The sequence below is a fragment of the Aegilops tauschii genome, chromosome 6, assembly GCF_002575655.3.
Source record: "Aegilops tauschii subsp. strangulata cultivar AL8/78 chromosome 6, Aet v6.0, whole genome shotgun sequence".
In the NCBI taxonomy this organism is placed as follows: Eukaryota; Viridiplantae; Streptophyta; class Magnoliopsida; order Poales; family Poaceae; genus Aegilops; species Aegilops tauschii.
Window position 1 is genome coordinate 36303245 of NC_053040.3, and position 18954 is coordinate 36322198.

Here is an 18954-nt window from a genome sequence, read left to right on the forward strand (position 1 = left end):
GCTCCCTCGTTCTTCGTCGTTCTTCGTGTTGGAGAGCTGCGATTACCGAGGCTCTAGGGGCGGCTTGACCGACCCAGGGCAGCCCATAGCCGCCGCACACCCCGACGGGGTCCCTCCCGGGAGTGTAGGGTTTCGGGTCCCCAAAAGCTCTCGCCGTTCGACTTGCGAATCACGCTTCCGGTGAGACTCCACCGACGTGAGCTGCGGTGCATCACCCCCGGCGTCGAGGGTACCCGTGATGTGTTCGTGTGCGAACACACTTTTTGGCGACTCCGCTGGGGACTGAAGATCAATCATCATCATCCATCATGTCTGGCAATGACAAGATTCCCAAGCCCTCAGAAATCAACGCTGATAACATAATCAAGCCCAATTTTGAGGAGTTATCGGAGGAACATCGCCAAGCTTATGAGGAGTACAAGAAGGCGCGTGAAGAGAAGGAGATGCAGGAGTTCCTTGCTAAGTTCAAGAAGGATCGCCAAGGAAATATCACTCTGGTTGGAGAAATCAAGTTTCGTCCTCTTCATGATGAACATGTTAAACCCTCTGTAAGTAATACCTTCTCTCCTGAGGTATGTGCTGGAATTGATAGTCGCATTACTTATAGCAATAATCTTTTATACCAAATTTTCTTGGAAAATAGTAATGCTAAAAATAGTATGCCTCAATCATCTAGTGGTAATGTTGGTGTGCCTGTTACCGCAGAAATCCCTAGTCCAACTTTACCTATTTCATCGGCGCCTCCCGTGCCGATGAATTTTTATCCTAGCCCCACAAATCAAATTGTTGGTGCCCCTATCATGAGCATGCCAAGTTCGGTGGTGACGCCGAACCAAACCCTACGTACAAGAGCAAACACTGTTAGATCACTGCCGAATTACAATTCGGCATACATGCCACAATTCACACGTGCAACTACTAACCCTACTCCTCCTATGCTACTGCCACAAGCTTCATCGTCCACTATGGATGATGGTCTAGCTATCTTAGAGAGGAGATGGCTAAGATGCTCCGAGAGAATTTTGGGGTTGATTTACCAAGGAACCGTATTTACGAAAAGCCATATCCAGAATACTTTGATGCAATTCAATGCCCTCTGGGATATAAAATTCTAGATTTTTTTAAGTTTAATGGAGGGAGCACAAAAACCACCTGGGAGCATGTTAGTCAGTACTTGGCACAATTAGGTCAGGCAAGTTCACGAGATGAGTGGAGAGTACGTTATTTTCCTTTATCTTTAACCGGTACTGCTTTCTCGTGGTTTTTTGCGTTACCACCCGGTTCTATTACTACATGGTTTCACTTGGAACAAAAGTTTCATGATCATTTTTATAGTGGTGATAATGAGCTTAAGTTGTCACATCTTACATCGGTTAGACAAAAGCATGATGTATCGGTCTCCGATTACGTCAAGAGATTTAGAGATACGAAAAACAGGTGCTATAGTTTGGTGATAACTAAGAGAGATTTGGCTGATCTTGTGCTTAGTGGTTTGAGAACTCACATTAGAGAAAGGCTAGAAGGACATGAGTTTTTAAATATCAACCAAGTCTTGCAAAGGGCTTTGGCTCAAGAAAGCCGAAGCAAAGATCTTAAAGAGGTGCATAGGTATAAAACTGATTGTCCTAAGATGAATATGGTTGAGTATGATAGTGACCACTTAGATGATGAGGGTGATATTTATGCTGCTGAATTTGTTTGGCCATCTAAGGCCAACCATTTACTTGCAATGATTTAAAGCCGATTCATAAGAGTCGTGATGAAGAGATGAAATTTACTTTCAACATTGCTAAGTGTGATAGAATATTTGATGCTTTATTGCAAGCGAAGATTATTAGAATATCTCATACTTTACCGTCGTTTGAAGAACTGAAACGGCGTGCTTATTGCAAGTATCATAATTCTTTTTCTCATGCTACTAATGATTGTAATGTTTTTCGACGACAGATACAATCGGCCATTAATGACGGACGATTGAATTTTTCTGAGATGCAAGTTGATAAGCAACCTTTCCCAATGAACACAATGGATTTGGAGGGAAGAAGATGTTAATTCGGCCCAGCATAGCGGAATCAGCTAATAAGAATAATATTGTCATTGGTGAGCCCAAGAAATATAAGGAGAGCGACAAGGTCTTGGGGAGACAGGTTGTGCTTGACAAGCAACCCAATGGCAAGGAGATAATCAAGATCACCATCAAGAATCCTACACTCGGGGGGCAACCACAAGTACAGGAGAACACTCATGTCAAATTTGTTAAGCCCAAGAGTCCAGAGGTTGGCAAGTGGAAAACGAATGAAGCTAAAGTGCAGCGCAAGAAAATTAAGCCAACTATTGATATGTTGTTGTCCAAGTATGCCAACCAACTATCCGGTTCTAGCTCTAACCTGTCATCAAATTTGAAGCGCTCAAGGTCACCTCCCCGGGAAGAATTTCAGCATCATGCAAGGCCATACGGGTCATGGGCACCGGGACCATGGATGGCGCCACCCCCCTATGCACCATACTACATGGGAGGTTTCAATGGAGGATGGGGGCAGCCCCCAATGGCCCCTTATGCTTTTCATCCGGGGTGGGCAGAACCAAGGAGGCCCATTCGTGAGAGGCTCTCTTATCCCACAAGAGGCCGTTTGTACAACGGTGTCAATCGGCCAATGCAAGATAATCATGGAAGGGTTGGCAAGCAAGTGTGGCATGTTAAATCACCAAGTGCTGAAATTTCAGAGCCTAACAAGCAAAAGGAGAAGAATACTAGTGCTGAAACTATTACGATAGGCACTAAAGAATTAAAGATCAAAGAGCCGATTATTGTTGATAATCTGGCTGATTCTAATAAAGATGTGGCTGCTGTCCAGCATGGTCCGATGGCTAATGATCATGAAGCTAGCACAAGCAAGGCCAAGTCGAGGGATCCAAAATATTCTCAGCCTAAGTGGTGTCCTTCCGGTCTGACCAAGGCGCAAAAAAGGAGATTGCAGTGCATGAGGAGTTATGAGAAGGAGGAACAAGAAGCAGAAAAGCTAAGGGATAAATTGTTCAATGAAAGCTGTCCCATGGTACCCCCAAAACAAGTGTGGAGGCCAAAGCAAAAGGAAAACATGGCAGCTTCTGCATTGATCATAGGACCACCTACACCCGCAACGAAGGACGATGCGGCTACTATTACATCGTCCACTTTGCCTACTACTTCCTCTTCACTTGGAGATATTTCAGAGTCAGTGGACATGCTTGAGGAAGAAGATGAAATGCTAGATTATGAGTCTACGCCGGTTCATGAAGGTATGGACATTAATATTGTGTATTACTTACCCGCTGAATTTCGTGCTAAGATGAAGAAGGCGAAGTAGCTCAGCTAGATTTTGGTCCTAAAAATGCTATATTGGAGAAACCAAAAGAACCGGTGACGCACTTTAAGCCATTGTTCCTTTAAAGTCATATTAATGGATCGCCGGTTGCTAGAATGCTTGTCGATGGTGGTGCTGTGGTGAATCTTATGCCATATTCGGTCTTCAGAAAATTGGGGCTGCGTGATGAAGAGTTAATAAAGACCAACATGGTGCTTAATGGATTTGAAGGCAAAGAGAAAACTGAAGCCAAATGTGTAATGTATGTGGAGCTTACGGTGGGAAGCAAAACTTTGGCTACTGCATTCTTTGTCGCCGAGGTGCAAGGTAACTACATTGTGATATTAGGCCGTGATTGGGTTCATGCAAACCAATGTGTGCCATCTACTATGCACCAATTTTTGATTCAATGGGTTGATGATGAAGTGGAGGTCATTCATGCGGATAATTCGGCTAGTGTTGCTTTGGCCGATGCATCGGTGGATTAGCAACATCCCAATGCTACTTGCTTGACGGGGCGTGACTTATGAGAATTTGATTTTCTTAGGGCTACAAAAAGTGGTTTCGTGCCCGTTTCTTTAAAGCCGGTTGGCGATAATCGGCTCCAAGGTATGATGTATTTAAATGGATCCTAACTCAGAGTGGTTACAAAAGCGTCTTGTAGAATATCGGTCCAATGAGAACGATATGTATGAGTCAATAGAATAGTTAGATGATATGGATAAATTAGGACAAGGTTTTACATTGACCGATCTATTAGAAGAGATAGATATAGGAGATGGTTCAATTCCTAGGCCGACATTTGTAAACGAAAATTTAAGAGCCGATCATAAAGCTAAGTTGATCGAGCTGTGGAAAGAATATGTTTGTTGCTTTGCATGGGAATATCATGAGATGCCAGGTTTAAGCCGAGAGCTAGTGGAGCATCGGTCACCTATAAAGGCCGGTTTTAGACCATACAAACAATCGGCCAGAAAATTTAATCCAAAAACGTATGACCGGATCAAGGAAGAGATCGGTCGTTTGCTTAAAGCTAATTTTATTAGGCCTTGCAGGTATGCCGAGTGGATTTATAACATTGTACCAGTAGAGAAGAAAGGCTCTGGCAAGTAGAGGGTGTGCATTGATTTTAGAGATTTGAATAGAGCTACACCTAAAGATGAGTATCCTATGCCAATAGCCTATCTGCTTATTAACGATGCTTCTGGACATAAGGTCATTAGCTTTCTTGATGGTAATGCAGGGTATAACCAGGTTTTTATGGCCGAAGAGGACATGTCCAAAACGACTTTTTGATGTCCTGATTTCCTTGGTTTATTTGAGCGGACAGTGATGACCTTTGGATTAAAAAATGTCGGTGCCACATATCAAAGGGCTATGAATTTAATTTTTCATGATTTACTTGGTGTTATACTTGAGGTCTATATTGATGATATTGTTGTCAAATCGGATGCTTTTGAATCTCACTTAGCCGATTTGCGTTTGGCTTTTGAAAGAACGAAGAAATATGGGCTGAAAATGAATCCTCTGAAGTGTGCCTTTGGTGTATCGGCTGGGAAGTTTCTGGGTTTCATTATTCATGAAGATGGCGTGGAAATTGATCCCAAAAAGATAGAAGCTATACAGAAAGTGGAGGCTCCAACATGCAAGAGAGATATGCAAAAATTCCTTGGCAAGGTCCATTATTTGAGGAGGTTCATAGCCAATCTATCAGGGAAGGTTGATGCATTTACTCCTATCCTTCGGTTAAAGAATGATGTTGATTTTACTTGGGGGGGAAATAGCAAGAGGCATTTGATATGATTAAGAAATATTTGTGCACTCCTCCGTTTATGAAAGCGCCCTGGCACAGGGAGCCATTTAGACTTTACATTGCAGCGGAGGAAGGTGTTATTGGTGCTGTTTTGACTCAAGAGACTGAAGGAAAGGAGCATGCTATTACTTATTTGAGCCGACGCTTATTGGATGCCGAGACAAGGTATACATTTATTGAGAAATTATGATTATGCTTATATTATGCTTGCACAAAATTGAGACATTATCTAGTGCCTAGTACTTGCATTATAGCTTGTCAAACCGATGTCATCAAATACATGCTGCATAGGCCAATTCTTAGTGGTAGAATTGGCAAGTGGGCTTATGCTTTAATTGAATATGATTTGGCTTATGAATCTCTGGAATCCATGAAAGGCCAAATTGTTGCTAATTTTATTGTTGAGCATCGGATTGATGACAAACATGATATTGATACAAACTTGTCTCATTAGTACCATGGAGATTATATTTCGATGGTTCAGTTTGTAGCAATGGCCAAGGTGTTGGTATTGTTTATATATCTCCTCATGGTGCTGTTTTTGAAGCCTCATGCCGCTTAGAATACTTCTGCACAAATAATCAAGCCGAATATGAAGCATTGTTATTCGGCTTAGAGATGTTGCTTGCCATAGGTGCTACACATATTGAAGCTTTTGGTGATTCATTATTAGTAGTGCAACAAATGTCCAAAGTCTTTCAATGTTTTGACGAATCACTTAATGTTTATCTTCATAAATGTCTAGATATAATTTCTAATTTGGATTACTTTAGCATTGCTCATATATCTAGACATGACAATTGGAGAGCAAATGAGTTGGCACAACAAGCATCCGGCTATCATGTTGATCGTGGCATGTTTCATATTTCTCAAAGGCCGATGCCTAATCTTCCCAACATAGGGGAGGCCGAACCGGAGCCCACCGTTTCGGCCACTAATGAAATATTTAATGCAGGAGAAAATCAAGACTGGAGGAAGCCCATTATTAATTATTTGTGTGATCCTAGTAAAAGGGTGGACAGGACTATTCGGCATATGGCTTTCAAATACACAATCACTACAGGAAACAGCTATTTTGCCGTCTGCCACGGCGGACGGCAAAGGCTCGAACGGCAGACGGCAAAGGCCTTTGCCGTCAGCCGCGGACGGCAAAAGGCTCCGGCAAAGTAGGCTACGGTAAACAGGTCCTTTGCCGTCTGCTTTTTATGGCGGACGGCAAAGAGTCCTTTGCCTACAGCGGCGGACGACAAAGAGGACGAACGGCAAAAATACTGGACGTCCGCCAGCGTTAGTCCGTTAGGCGGCTAACGGCGGTCTTTGCCGTCCGCCAGCGGACGGCAAATTTGAGCGCCTCTTTGCCGTCCGCCAGTTGACGTCAGCAATGCGTCAGCGCCCGCTGTTTTTTTTCGTCTGCCACGGCGGACGGCAAAGGCAAAGTCTTTGCCATCAACTTAGCTTTTTCGTCCGCCACGGTAGGCAAATTTGCCAAATGGCCCATCTCTCAGGAAGCACAGGTGGGCGCCATGTGCCCCCTTTGCCGTCTGCCACCGATGGCAAAGGTGTCTTTGCCGTCCGCGGCGGACGGCAAAGAGCCTGCACTGCCTCTTTTTATTCTTTTTTCTTATATCCAACAATTATCACAGGAAATATATCACAGCAAATATATCACAGGAGCCAGCACATATATATCCAACATAATAAATATCCAGCACATATATATCCATACATACATAGTAGGTTGCACATAGTTCCATCGATCCATACATATTACAAGTGCTTGGACAAGGACCAAGCGAGAGTTACTATGGGAGAGGTCCATGTTGGTATTTGTGGCACTCATCAGTCGGCTCCCAGGATGAAATGGTTACTATAAAGGATATGAAGCTTGTCAAAAGTTTGGTGATATTCAGTTAGCTCCCGCTGCTATGTTACATCCTATTATCAAGCCGTGGCCTTTTGGAGGTTGGGGATTAGACTTTATTGGAGAGATTCATCCTTCTTCTTCAAGCGGGGTTCGTGTTGGTGGCAACTGATTATTTCACTAAATGGTCTGAAGCAATACCACTCAAAAATATGATGCATCAAGAGGTAATTCAATTCATAACTGAGCATATTATTCATAGATTCGACATTCCTCAAACATTAACGACGGACCAAGGTTCATCCTTTATGTCACATGAAGTCAGAGAATTTGCCGAATCATATAAGATAAAGTTGCTCAATTCCTCTCGATATTATGCACAAGCCAATGGACAAGCTGAGTCTAGTAATAAAGTATTAATCAAGCTCATCAAGAAGAAGATTGAGGATAATCCAAGGAGATGGCATGAGCTATTGTTCGAAGCTTTGTGGGCACACAGATTCTCGAGGCATGGTGCTACAAAGGTAACTCCATATGAGCTCGTATATGGTCAAGAGGCCGTTTTACCAGTGGAAGTGAATTTGAATGCTTTGAGAATAGCCAAACAAAATGATTTATCGGCAATAGACTTCTATAACTTGATGATGGACAATATTGATGAAGTCGCCGATAAACGTTTGGCTGCTTTGAATGCCATAGAGAGAGATAAGTTGAGGGTGGTAAGAGCTTACAATAAGAAGGCCAAGTTGAAGAATTTTCAAGTTGGCGATCTCGTGTGGAAGGTGATTCTACCAATTGGTTCAAAAGATAGAAAATTCGGGAAGTGGTCTCCAAGTTGGGAAGGTCCTTTTAAGATTACAAGAGTGGTTCCCGAAAACTCATATTTGGTGGAATCCGTACAAGGCACATTATTACCTCGAGCTCTCAATGGCAAATATTTAAAGAAGTATCACCCAAGTGTGTGGCAAGAAGTCTAGACAGGCAAACGGCCGATATATGACTATCGCCCTTAGCATAAACATGGCCGATATATAATTATCGCCCTAAGAACATATAAATGGCCGATGGAGTGTTGACATCGTCCTTAGAAGAAATATGGTACAAGTTATTTTTCGGCACCCTAGCTTTGCCGAAAAACAGGGGGCATGTGTTGACGCTCAAAAGTGGCACAATGGTAAGAGTTGCTTTATGTCAAGATTAACTCAAACTTATGATTGGAGATCATCATGGGGTGGCTCTCTTCGAGAAGATCAAGATGGATATGAAGATGGCCTAAAATGGAGTTCGGATGCAAAAGTTATGACAAGTTCAGAGATGCTCATGTTGACACCAGATTAAAGAATGACTTGAGACCCAATTAAGGTGTCCTCATATGGAAAAATGATCAACACGAATTGTCTTCGTCTCGTCAAAATGGTCCATTTTGATATAAAAATCGTCTTAATCCGAGGTGCTATGCAAAATTACAGCCAGTACAAGACACTGCTACACTGGATGGCCGGACAATCCGGGGAAAACCATCCGGATTTTGATTTTCTCTGTGGATGGCCGGACACTCCGGGTATGTTCGTCCGGGTTTTGAATTTTTCTACCGCAGACTTCGGAAAACAGCCGTAAACCCCCTCAAGATGGTCTCTGATCAAAAAACATTCAGCACGAAAGTTGTTCGTCTCGTCGAAACGGTCAAGGTTGCATTTGAGCTTGTTTTAATCCGAGGTCGTTTACCACCACAAAAAGGACCCGCAAGGTGCAGCCAGTTTAAACCGAACAGTTTTGGAAAGTTCGAACAAAAAAAATCCGAATTGGGCTAGGATTTTGGACGCGAATTGAAGCCTTTTCCCTGCACGGGAAGTCCAGCTGCCTCTTATATACTGAAGGGGTGACGGCCGATTGAACAACAACACACAATCGCAAATACATCTACAACTTTTTCATCTACGTCTTGTCCTTCCCTCGTTCTTGCTCCCTCATTCTTCGTCGTTCTTCGTGTTGGATTGCTGCGACTATCGAGGCTCTAGGGGCGGCTTGACCGACCCAAGGCAGCCCATAGCCACCGCACTCCCCGACGGGGTCCCTCCCAGGAGTGTAGGGTTTCGGGTCCTCAAAAGCTCTCGCCGGTCGACTTGCGAATCGCGGTTCCGGTGAGACTCCTTCGACGAGAATGCTGCCCGAATGTGGCCTGGACCTTCACGGAGATCGTGACTGCCGCCTAGGCCCGCCTGCGGGTCCTGAGCGATCAGATGGGGCAGCTTTCTCAGGCCGGCATGGCGATGACGGCAGCCCTCTGGCCGGGTTCCATTGCGCCGGGCAGCTTCACGGGGCTCGCGCAGTGGTTGGAAGCGGGCCCGGACCGTCTTCATGAGTGGCAGGTTTCCGCCGCCCGTGCTGGCGCCGAGATGGCGCTCAGGTTCGCGATGTCTTGGCATCCGGACTTGTCGCTGGACGTGCTGATGGGCCAGCGAGCCGGCTCGGACAGCCAGCTACAGGCGGAAGCCGGCCGGATTGCTGCTTGGGCCAGCTATATCGCCGGCTTCGCCTTTCACGATGAATTCTGGCTGTAACTGGCGGAAGACGGCAGAGTCGTGCCTACTGACGACTACGGCCTACTTATGGACTAACCTGAGGGAAGTTCTGAGGAGACGGGCATCTACCGTGACGCGGACGCCGGGGAGGAAGATACCGGCACCTCAGCGGACCCGGGAGCTGCGTGATCCGGCGATGGGGACGCCTGAGTTTTTAACTTATCATAGATTTCTGTTAGGTAGCAGGTCCACCCACCCACTGGGGGTTGATTGGGTGTAATGAACTCTGGCCATGGGCCTGTTTGTGATGTATAAATTATGTGAATGTTTGCGCTTTTAGCTCTTCATTTTTCCGAGTTGTTTTCTTGCAATCTTCCCTTTCTAGGCTTCCCCCCTGCGAGTCTGACGGCCGAGGCTTCGGTCCATGACAAGGGGTTCGGCCTTTGGGGGGAGCGTGCAGTACTATAGACTTTAGAAAACGTTGAGCGCAAGCGAAAACACCCACTGCGCCGGCTGGCGGCAACCCGGCAGGGCCGAGTTGGTGAGCAGCCGGTTGTGCGGCAGCCTTAAGTGGCGGGGCCGGGTTGAGCAACCCGGCCGTGAGGAAAGACTTCATGGGTGTCTGTACTTTTGCCTTTCGTCCTTTGGACTGTTTTCTTGTGACCCTCCCCACCTGGGCCTCTCCCCCGCGAGTCTGACATCCGAGGCTCCGGTCCGTGACAAGGGGTTTAGCTTTTAAAGGGGGGCGCGCAGTACTTAGGTTTTCCGGGACGTTGAGCACGAGCGAAACACTCACTAGGCCGGCTGGCGGCAACCCGGCAAAGCCGCGTTGGCGAGCAGCCAGTCGTGCGGCAGTTTAGGGTGGCGGGGCCGGGTTGGGTGACCTGGTAGCTCTTTGAGTTGGCGCTCCTGGCACGTTGGCGCTTTTGGCTCCGTGTGCTCGCCAGCCAACGGCGGAAGCCGGTTCCGTTGCCTGAAGGCGGAGTGATGGGCCGTGCCGGTCCAACGCGGCAAGAGCAGGCAAGGAGAGCGGTGGGTCGTGGCCAAGCCAGCCAGCCCCCGAGCCCCCGGGTTGAGTTACTCGAGCCAGCGGTCGGGCTTATGAAAGAAATGCGAGAAATGTAGGAGACACAAATAGCTTGGTTGGAAAGGGCAGCCCCCGAGCGTCGTTCGGGGACTCCATAGTTTTCAGATGATTACAAAAGGCGGTGATACATACGTGCTCACAGCTAACTGTAAAACGGGTGGAGTAGCTCCGCGTTTCATGGCCGCGTTGTTTCTTCGCCGGCGGTGTCTCTCTTGCGCTTGTTCGACTTGCGGGTGTCGATAAGGTAGTAGGCGTTGCGATCGCACAGGGCCTTGCTGACGATGAAGGGGGCCTCCCATGGGGAGGACAGCTTGTGCTGGCCGGTCTGCTCTTGGACGAGCCGGAGGACAAGGTCTCCCTCTCGAAACGCGAGGGGCTTTATCTTCTTGCTGTGATAATGCCTCGGGCCTTGCTGGTAAATGGCTGAGCGACTAAGCGCTAGGTGACGTGCTTCTTCGAGCAGGTCGACGCCCTCTCCGCGGGCTTCTTTTACTTCGGCTTCCGTGTACATCGTGACGCGCGGCGAGTCAAACTCGACGTCGGTCGGGATGGTGTCTTCTGCTCCGTAGACGAGGAAGAAAGGGGTGGACCCGGTCGACCTATTTGGCGTGGTGCGGAGACTCCAGAGGACGGCTGGCAACTAATCAAGCCAGCTGTCGGGTGAACGAATGAGGGGCTCGACGAGTCATGGTTTGATGTCGAATAGGATGAGACTGTTGGCGCGCTCGACCTGGCCGTTGGACTGCGGATGTGTGACGGATGCTAGGTCGAGGCGGATGCCGGAGACAGAGCAGTACTGCACGAGCGCGCCCTTGGCGAAGTTGGTGCCATTGTCCATGATGATGCTGTTTGGCATGCCGTAGCGCACCACGAATTCCTTGACGAATCGAATGGCCATCGGCCCGTCCAGCTTCTTGATCCCCCTTGCTTCGATCCACTTGGTGAATTTGTCCACCGCCACCAGCAGATGCATCATGCCGCCTCGAGCGGTCTTGAAGGGCCCCACCATGTCGAGTCCCCAGACTGCGAAGGGCCAGGCGATCGGGATGGTCCGTAGTGCCAACGCCGGCTGGTGACTGCGTTTGCTGAAGCACTGGCATCCCTCACACTTGAGGACGAGTGACTCCGCGTCTTCGAGGGCCGTAGGCCAGTAGAAACCATGGTGGAAAGCTTTGGCCACCAGGGAATGCGAGGTGGCGTGGTGCCTGCACTCACCCTGGTGTATGTCGAGGAGGATCTCGATGCCCTTGTCCTGCTCGACGCAGCGCTGAAAAACGCCCGTGGAGCTGCGCTTGACGAGTTCGTTGTTGATGATGCTGTAGGCGGACGCTCGGCACTGCACTAGCCGGGCTTCGGTTTCGTCCATGGGGAGGACTCCTTTTTCCAGGAACTCCTAGATGGGCAGGGCCCAGGATGGCGCCGTGACCATGGGGAAGACGGCCACTACGGCGGGTTCCGAGTCGGCAGCCCACGAGCCGGGTTCTGCAGCCCCCTGGTCGGGGATGACGGCGGCCGGGTTGGCGGAGGCAGCCCCTGGGCCGGGTTGAGGCACGGCCGGGTCGGGTGGAGCAGTCCCCGGGCCAGGTTGCAGCGCGGCCGGGTTGGCTGGAGCAGTCCCCGTCCCGGGTTGCAGCGCGGCCGGGTCGGCTGGGACATGGATGGACTCGGAGTCCATAGACGGCTTGACGGACGGCTTATGCAGGTGCTCGAGGGAGACGCCGAACGGAATGGAGTCTCGGGAGGAGGCGATCTTGGCGAGCGTGTCTGCCGCCTTGTTCTCAGCGCGCGGGGCATGGAGGAACTCGCAGCCCGCGAAGAATCTGGACAGCTTCTGGACGAGGAAGCAGTAGCTTGCCATGTTGGAGTCGTCGGCGTCCCACTCGCCGGAGCACTGCTGCACCACCAGGTCCGAGTCGCTGAAGCACAGGATGCGCCGGATGCCGAGTTCCTTGGCAAGCCGGAGGCCGTGCACAAGGGCTTCGTACTCGGTGACGTTGTTGGAGGCGGCGAAGTGGATCTGCTATGCGTACTTGAGCTGGTCGCCCTTGGGGGAGGACAGCATGATGCCGGCCCCCAGGCCGAGTCGCATCTTCGAGCCATCGAAGTGCATGCGCCAGTGCGTCGAATCCGGTGGTGGCGGCAGGTACTGGGTCTCGGTCCAGTCGACGAGGAAGTCGGCCAAAGCCTGGGACTTGATCGTGGTGCGGGGCTCGTAGAGGATGGTGTTGCCGGCTAGCTCGAGCGCCAACTTGGCGACCCGGCCAGAGGCATCCCGGCACCCGATGATCTTGCCGAGAGGGGCCGTGCTGACCACGGTGATGACATGCTCTTGGAAGTATTGCTTCAGCTTCTTGGCGGTGAAGTACACGCCGTAACACATCTTCTGGTAGTGCGGGTAGTTCTGCTTCGAGGCGGAGAGCACCTCGCTCAGGTAGTAGACGGGACGCTGGACGACTTGGACCTTGTCCTTCTCCGGTCGCTCGACCACCATCAACGTGCTGACCGACCATGAGGTCCCGGCGATATAGAGCAACAGTGGCTCCTTCTCAGCCGGTGCGACCAGGACTGGTGTGGCGGAGAGCATTCGCTTGAGATCCCGGAAGGCTTGGTCTGCTTGGTCGTTCCATTCGAACATCATCGTCTTCTTCATCAGCGGATACAGGGGCAAGGCCCTCTCGCGCAGCCGGCTGAGAAACCGGCTGACCGAGGCCAGGCAGTCGGTGAACTTCTGGACATCGCATAGCCGAGCCGGCTTGCGCATGCGCTCGATGGCCTTGGTCTTCTCCGGGTTTGCCTCAATGCCGCGTTCCGAGACAAGGAAGCCGAGTAGCTTTCCGGCCGGGACGCTGAAAACGCATTTCTCCGGGTTGAGCTTGACCTTGTACTCGCGCAGGTTGGCGAAGGTTCCCTTCAAATCGTCGAGGAGCGTGAGGTGCGGCTTGGTCTTCACCATGATGTCGTCCACGTAGACGTGGATATTGCGGCCGAGTTGCGGCAGCAAGCTTTTGTGCATGCAGCGCTGGAAAGTGGCGCCGGCGTTCTTCAAGCCGAACGACATGGTGATGTGGCAATACGCCCCGAAGGGCGTGATGAAGGACGTCTTCAGGGCGTCGGCCGGGTCCAGCTTGATCTGATGATAGCCGGAGTAAGTATCCAGGAAGGACAGGAGCTCACACCCGGCAGTGGAGTCGATGACTTGGTCGATCCGCAGGAGGGCAAAAGGGTCTTTGGGGCAGGCCTTGTTCAGGATATTGTAGTCGATACACATGCGCCAGTTCTTCTTCTTCTTTAGGACGAGGACTGGGTTGGCCAGCCACTCAGGGTGAAATACTTCCATGATGAAACCGGCCGCCAAGAGCTTGGCGACCTCTTCACCGATGGTCCTTCTCTTCTCTTCGAAAAAACGTCGTAGGGGTTGACGGACAGGCTTGGCATCCTTGCGGACGTGAAGTTTGTGCTCGGCGTACTTCCTCGGGATAACCGGCATGTCCTCGGGGGTCGAAGCAAAGATATCCCGATTCTCACGGAGGAAGTCGACGAGCTCGCCTTCCTATTTGCTGTCGAGGCGTGTGCCCATGACAACGTACTTGCTGCAGCTGGGGTCTTTCGGGTTCAGCTTTACCTTCTTTGTCTCCTTAGAGGGTTTGAACACGGCCTCGTCGGCCGGTTCCTCAGTCGGGATCTGTGCAACCGATGCTTCTTGGGCCAGGGCGACGATCCGGTCGAGCTGACGCCGCTCCTCGGCTACGACCAGCGACTCGGCCAGCTTGGCGCCATCTCGGGCGCAGTCCAGGGACTTGCGGTAGTCGTCGATGACGGTGATGAGGCCCTTCGGACCCGGCAGCTTCATCTTCAGGTAGGCGTAATGGGGGACCGCCATGAACTTGGCGAGCGCTGGCCGGCCCAGTAGTTCGTGGTACGCACTGGACAGGTCCACCACCTCGAACCAGATCAGCTCGTGTCGGAAGTGGCTGCTGTCGCCGAACAGGACATCGAGGCGGATCTGGCCGAATGGGGAGCAGGAGAGGCTGGGGACGATGCCGTGGAAGATCGTCCAGGTCGGCTCCAGGTCCTTGGCCTCGAGGCCGAGTTTGGTCATGGTGTCGCGGTAGAGAATGTTGATGCTCCTGCCGCCATTGACGAGGACCCGGGAGAATTTGCACGTGCGCCGGGGGGCGACGATGGTGGGGTCAAGGACGAGGGCGTAACCACCCGGGTTCGGCATGACGGCCGGGTGGTCCTCCCGGGTCCAGGTGACCGGGCGCTCCGACCAATGCATGTATTCCGTCTTGGTCGGGATGACGGTGTTCACCTCCTGCTGAAGGAGGCGCTCGCTGCGCTTGTCGTCGCCGAGGCTGGTGAAGACGACATAGGTTGCGTTCTGGGCTGGGTAGGGGTCGTGGCGCATCACGCCGCCAGCTGGAGGTGGTGGCGGAGGCGGAGGCGGCTGCCCTACTCCTGGAGCCGGAGCCGGAGGAGGCGGGATGCCGCCCCTGGCGATGCGCTTGGTGATGGCACACCGCCGGAGTGTGTGCGTGGACGGCCTCGCGTCGCTGTGGTGCTTGGAGGGAGCGTCGAGCATCTCCTCGAAACTCATGGCGGGCTGCCACGTCGTTTTGCCGGTGTTCCGGCGCTTGGCGGCCGGGTCGGTCGCGGGCACCTGCTCGGCGGCCACGACGAGCCGGTTGTCGTAGCGCTGAGCCAGTTGGTCGGCTTTGCGCATGTTGTTCTGCTGGTTGTGCTGCTGCCGGCTCCGCTCGCCGACCAGCTTCGGAGGCGGCACCGGCTTGGCCTTGCCGGCTTCATCCAGCGCCACTTGGATCTTCATGGCGGAGTCGGCGTTAGCGTACTTGCCCGCCATCACCATGAGCGGGGCCATGGTGGCCGGCTCGGAGCGCAAGAGCTTGTGCTTGAGGAGGGTGCCGTCTCGGCGCTCGTTGATGAAGTACTAGATCGCCTGGACCTCGTGGACGCCCTCGTAGCTGTTTCGGAGCTCGGTCCAGCGTGCGATGTACTCGCGGCCAGTTTCCGCCGGCCCCTGCACGCACATGGCGAGCTGACTGGGGTGGCCGGGTCGCTTGTAGGTGCCGGTGAAGTTGCATAAGAAGGCCTCCTCGAAGTCGACCCATGTGTTGATGCTGCCAGTTGGCAGGCTGTTCAACCAGGTGCGGGCCGACCCCTGGAGCATTAGGGGCGCGTAGCGTACGGCGAGGCGGTGGTTGCCGCCGGCGATGCCGATGGCGGTGGTGTAGTCCGTGAGCCAGTCCTCCGGCTTCACAGTGCCGTTGTACTTGGGGGTGTCGTGGGGGAGTGTGAACCCTTTGGTGAAGGGCTCCCCCCGGATGCGTGGCATGATGCACGCTGGTCCGACGGGGCCGGTCTCCTCCAGCTCCTGGGAGAGGGCGAGTCGGTCGAGGCGGTGATGAGCGTCGGTGTTGTTGATGGCGCGCGGGTCCAGCCGGTCGGTGACCGCGCCGCGGGGGGCCGGATTGCCTGCAGCCGGATGCCGACTGGGTTGAAGCAGGGGGCGGACGCGGCGCCGGGCCTTCGAGGCCGGCTCGTCTGCCAAGCCGCTAGAAGCCGTCGGGGTGGGGTTGCGCCGGGTCCTGGTGCGGCCGGAGTGCGCCTCGCCAGGTGGAGAGAACGCCGTATGCTAGTTGTCACCGGGTCCGGCGACTCGGAGGAGCCGGATCCGGCCGGCCTGGCGAGCTGGTTGAGGCGGTCCTGCTCTGCGTTGGCCGCGAGGAGAAGGCCGTTCACCGTCTTGAGGCGGTCCTGCACCTTGATACGTCGCCAACGTATCTATAATTGTTGATTGTTCCATGCTATTATATTATCCATCTAGGATGTTTTATATGCATTTATATGCTATTTTATATGATTTTTGGGACTAACCTCTTAACCTAGAGCCCAGTGCCAGTTTCTGTTTTTTCCTTGTTTTTGAGTACCGCGGAAAAGGAAAACCAAACGGAGTCCAATTGACCTGAAACTTCACGGAACTTATTTTTGGACCAGAAGAAGCCCACGGAGCATCGGAGATGGACCGGAAGAGTCTCGGGCTGCCCATTAGGGTGGGAGGCGCGCCCACCCCCTGGGCACGCCACCCTGCCTCGTGGACAGCTCGAAAACCCCCCTGACTTGTTCCCGACGCCAATACCTCTCATATATACCCAAACTTCCAGAAAGAAACCTAGATCGGGAGTTCCGCCGCCGCAAGCCTCTGAGTCCACCGAAAACCAATCTAGACCCGTTCCGGCACCCTGCCGGAGGGGGGATCCCTCACCGGTGGCCATCTTCATCATCCCGGCGCTCTCCATGACGAGGAGGGAGTAGTTCACCCTCGGGGCTGAGGGTATGTACCAGTAGCTATGTGTTTGATCTCTCTCTCTCTCGTTTTCTTGAGATGGTATGATCTTGATGTACCGTGAGCTTTGCTACTATAGTTGGATCTTATGATGTTTCTCCCCCTCTACTCTCTTGTAATGGATTGATTTTTCCCTTTGAAGTTATCTTATCGGATTGAGTCTTTAAGGATTTGAGAACACTTGATGTATGTCTTGCATGTGCTTATCTGTGGTGACAATGGGATATTCACGTGATCTACTTGATGTATGTTTTGGTGATCAACTTGTGGGTTCCGTAACATTGTGAACTTATGCATAGGGGTTGGCACACGTTTTTGTCTTGACTCTCCGGTAGAAACTTTGGGGCACTCTTTGAAGTTCTATGTGTTGGTTGAATAGATGAATCTGAGATTGTGTGATGCATATCGTATAACATACCCATGGACACTTGAGGTGACATTGGAGTATCTAGGTGACATTAGGGTTTTGGTTGATTTGTTGTCTTAAGGTGTTATTCTAGTACGAACTCTATGATAGATTGAACGGAAAGAATAGCTTCGTGTTTTTTTACTACAGACTCTTGAATAGATTGATCAGAAAGAATAACTTTGAGGTGGTTTCATATCCTACAACAATCTCTTCGTTTGTTCTCCGCTATTTGTGACTTTGGAGTGACTCTTAGTTGCATGGTGAGGGATAGTTATATGATCCAATTATGTTATTATTGTTGAGAGAACTTGCACTAGTGAAAGTATGAACCCTAGACCTTGTTTCAACGCATTGCAATACCGTTTACGCTCACTTTTACCATTAGTTACCTTGCTGTTTTTATATTTTCAGATTACAAATACCTATATCTACCATCCATATTGCACTTGTATCACCATCACTTCGCCGAACTAGTGCACCTATACAATTTACCATTGTATTGGGTGTGTTGGGGACACAAGAGACTCTTTGTTATTTGGTTGCAGGGTCGCTTGAGAGAGACCATCTTCATCCTACGCCTCCCACGGATTGATAAACCTTAGGTCATCCACTTGAGGGAAATTTGCTACTGTCCTACAAACCTCTGCACTTGGAGGCCCAACAACGTCTACAAGAAGAAGGTTGCGTAGTAGACATCACAACTCCTGGCTTGCGAGCTGGTCCAGGCCGACTGCAGCCGCCTGGGCAGCACGTATGTTCTTCACGGGAGTCTCGTAGATGGGAGGGAGGGCGCCGAAGGCGCGCCCGATCGCACCACCCCGGGCTCGCACATCGGCGACCCGCTCGGCTCGGGGGCGGCAGGCGTGAAGCCGTAGGCGGCGTCGCGCTCCAGCTGGGCGGAGTCGAGGAGAAGCAGCGTGGCGGCGAGTGTCTCGGTGAGGTCCAGCAGGCGCTGGCGATCCTCGTTGAGGCTAGTCCAGGGCTCGGAGATGTTGGAGGCGTCGACGTTGGTGCCGATAGGGATGCGGAGGCTCTGCATCGTGGCGCGCAGCAGGTTGGACGGGCTGGCCCGCTGTGCTGTGGCCTTGGCTTCGGCGGCTTTCCTCGCCGTGCTCGACGAAGAAGAGGCACCGGTGTCGGTGACGAAGACCTCCACGCATAGGTCCATTGCTTCGGCAGGGGCGCCGTCGTTGATGGAGAGCGGGGAGTCAGAAAAGCTAAGTACCTCGCGGGCGTACTCGTCGTCCGTAGGCGCGTCGGAGATGCGCAGCGTGGCGAAGGAGGCGGCGAGCGCGCCGATGACATCGTCTGCCAGCGTGACGGGCTCATCGGAGTCGGAGAAGATCCCCGTCTGAAGCATGCTCCCGGCCAGGACCTTGAGCTTCCCCACGGTGGGCGCCAACTGTCGTGGCGGGCGCACGACAGATGCCATGGGATGGCTAAAGAGAGGAGGAGGCTCGAGGGCACTGGTGGGCTCCAAAGGCGAGGTCGGTGGAGCGAGCGCGGGGCGCAAGGCATACCCTAGTTCGGGGCTCTCCGGGGAGATAACACCCC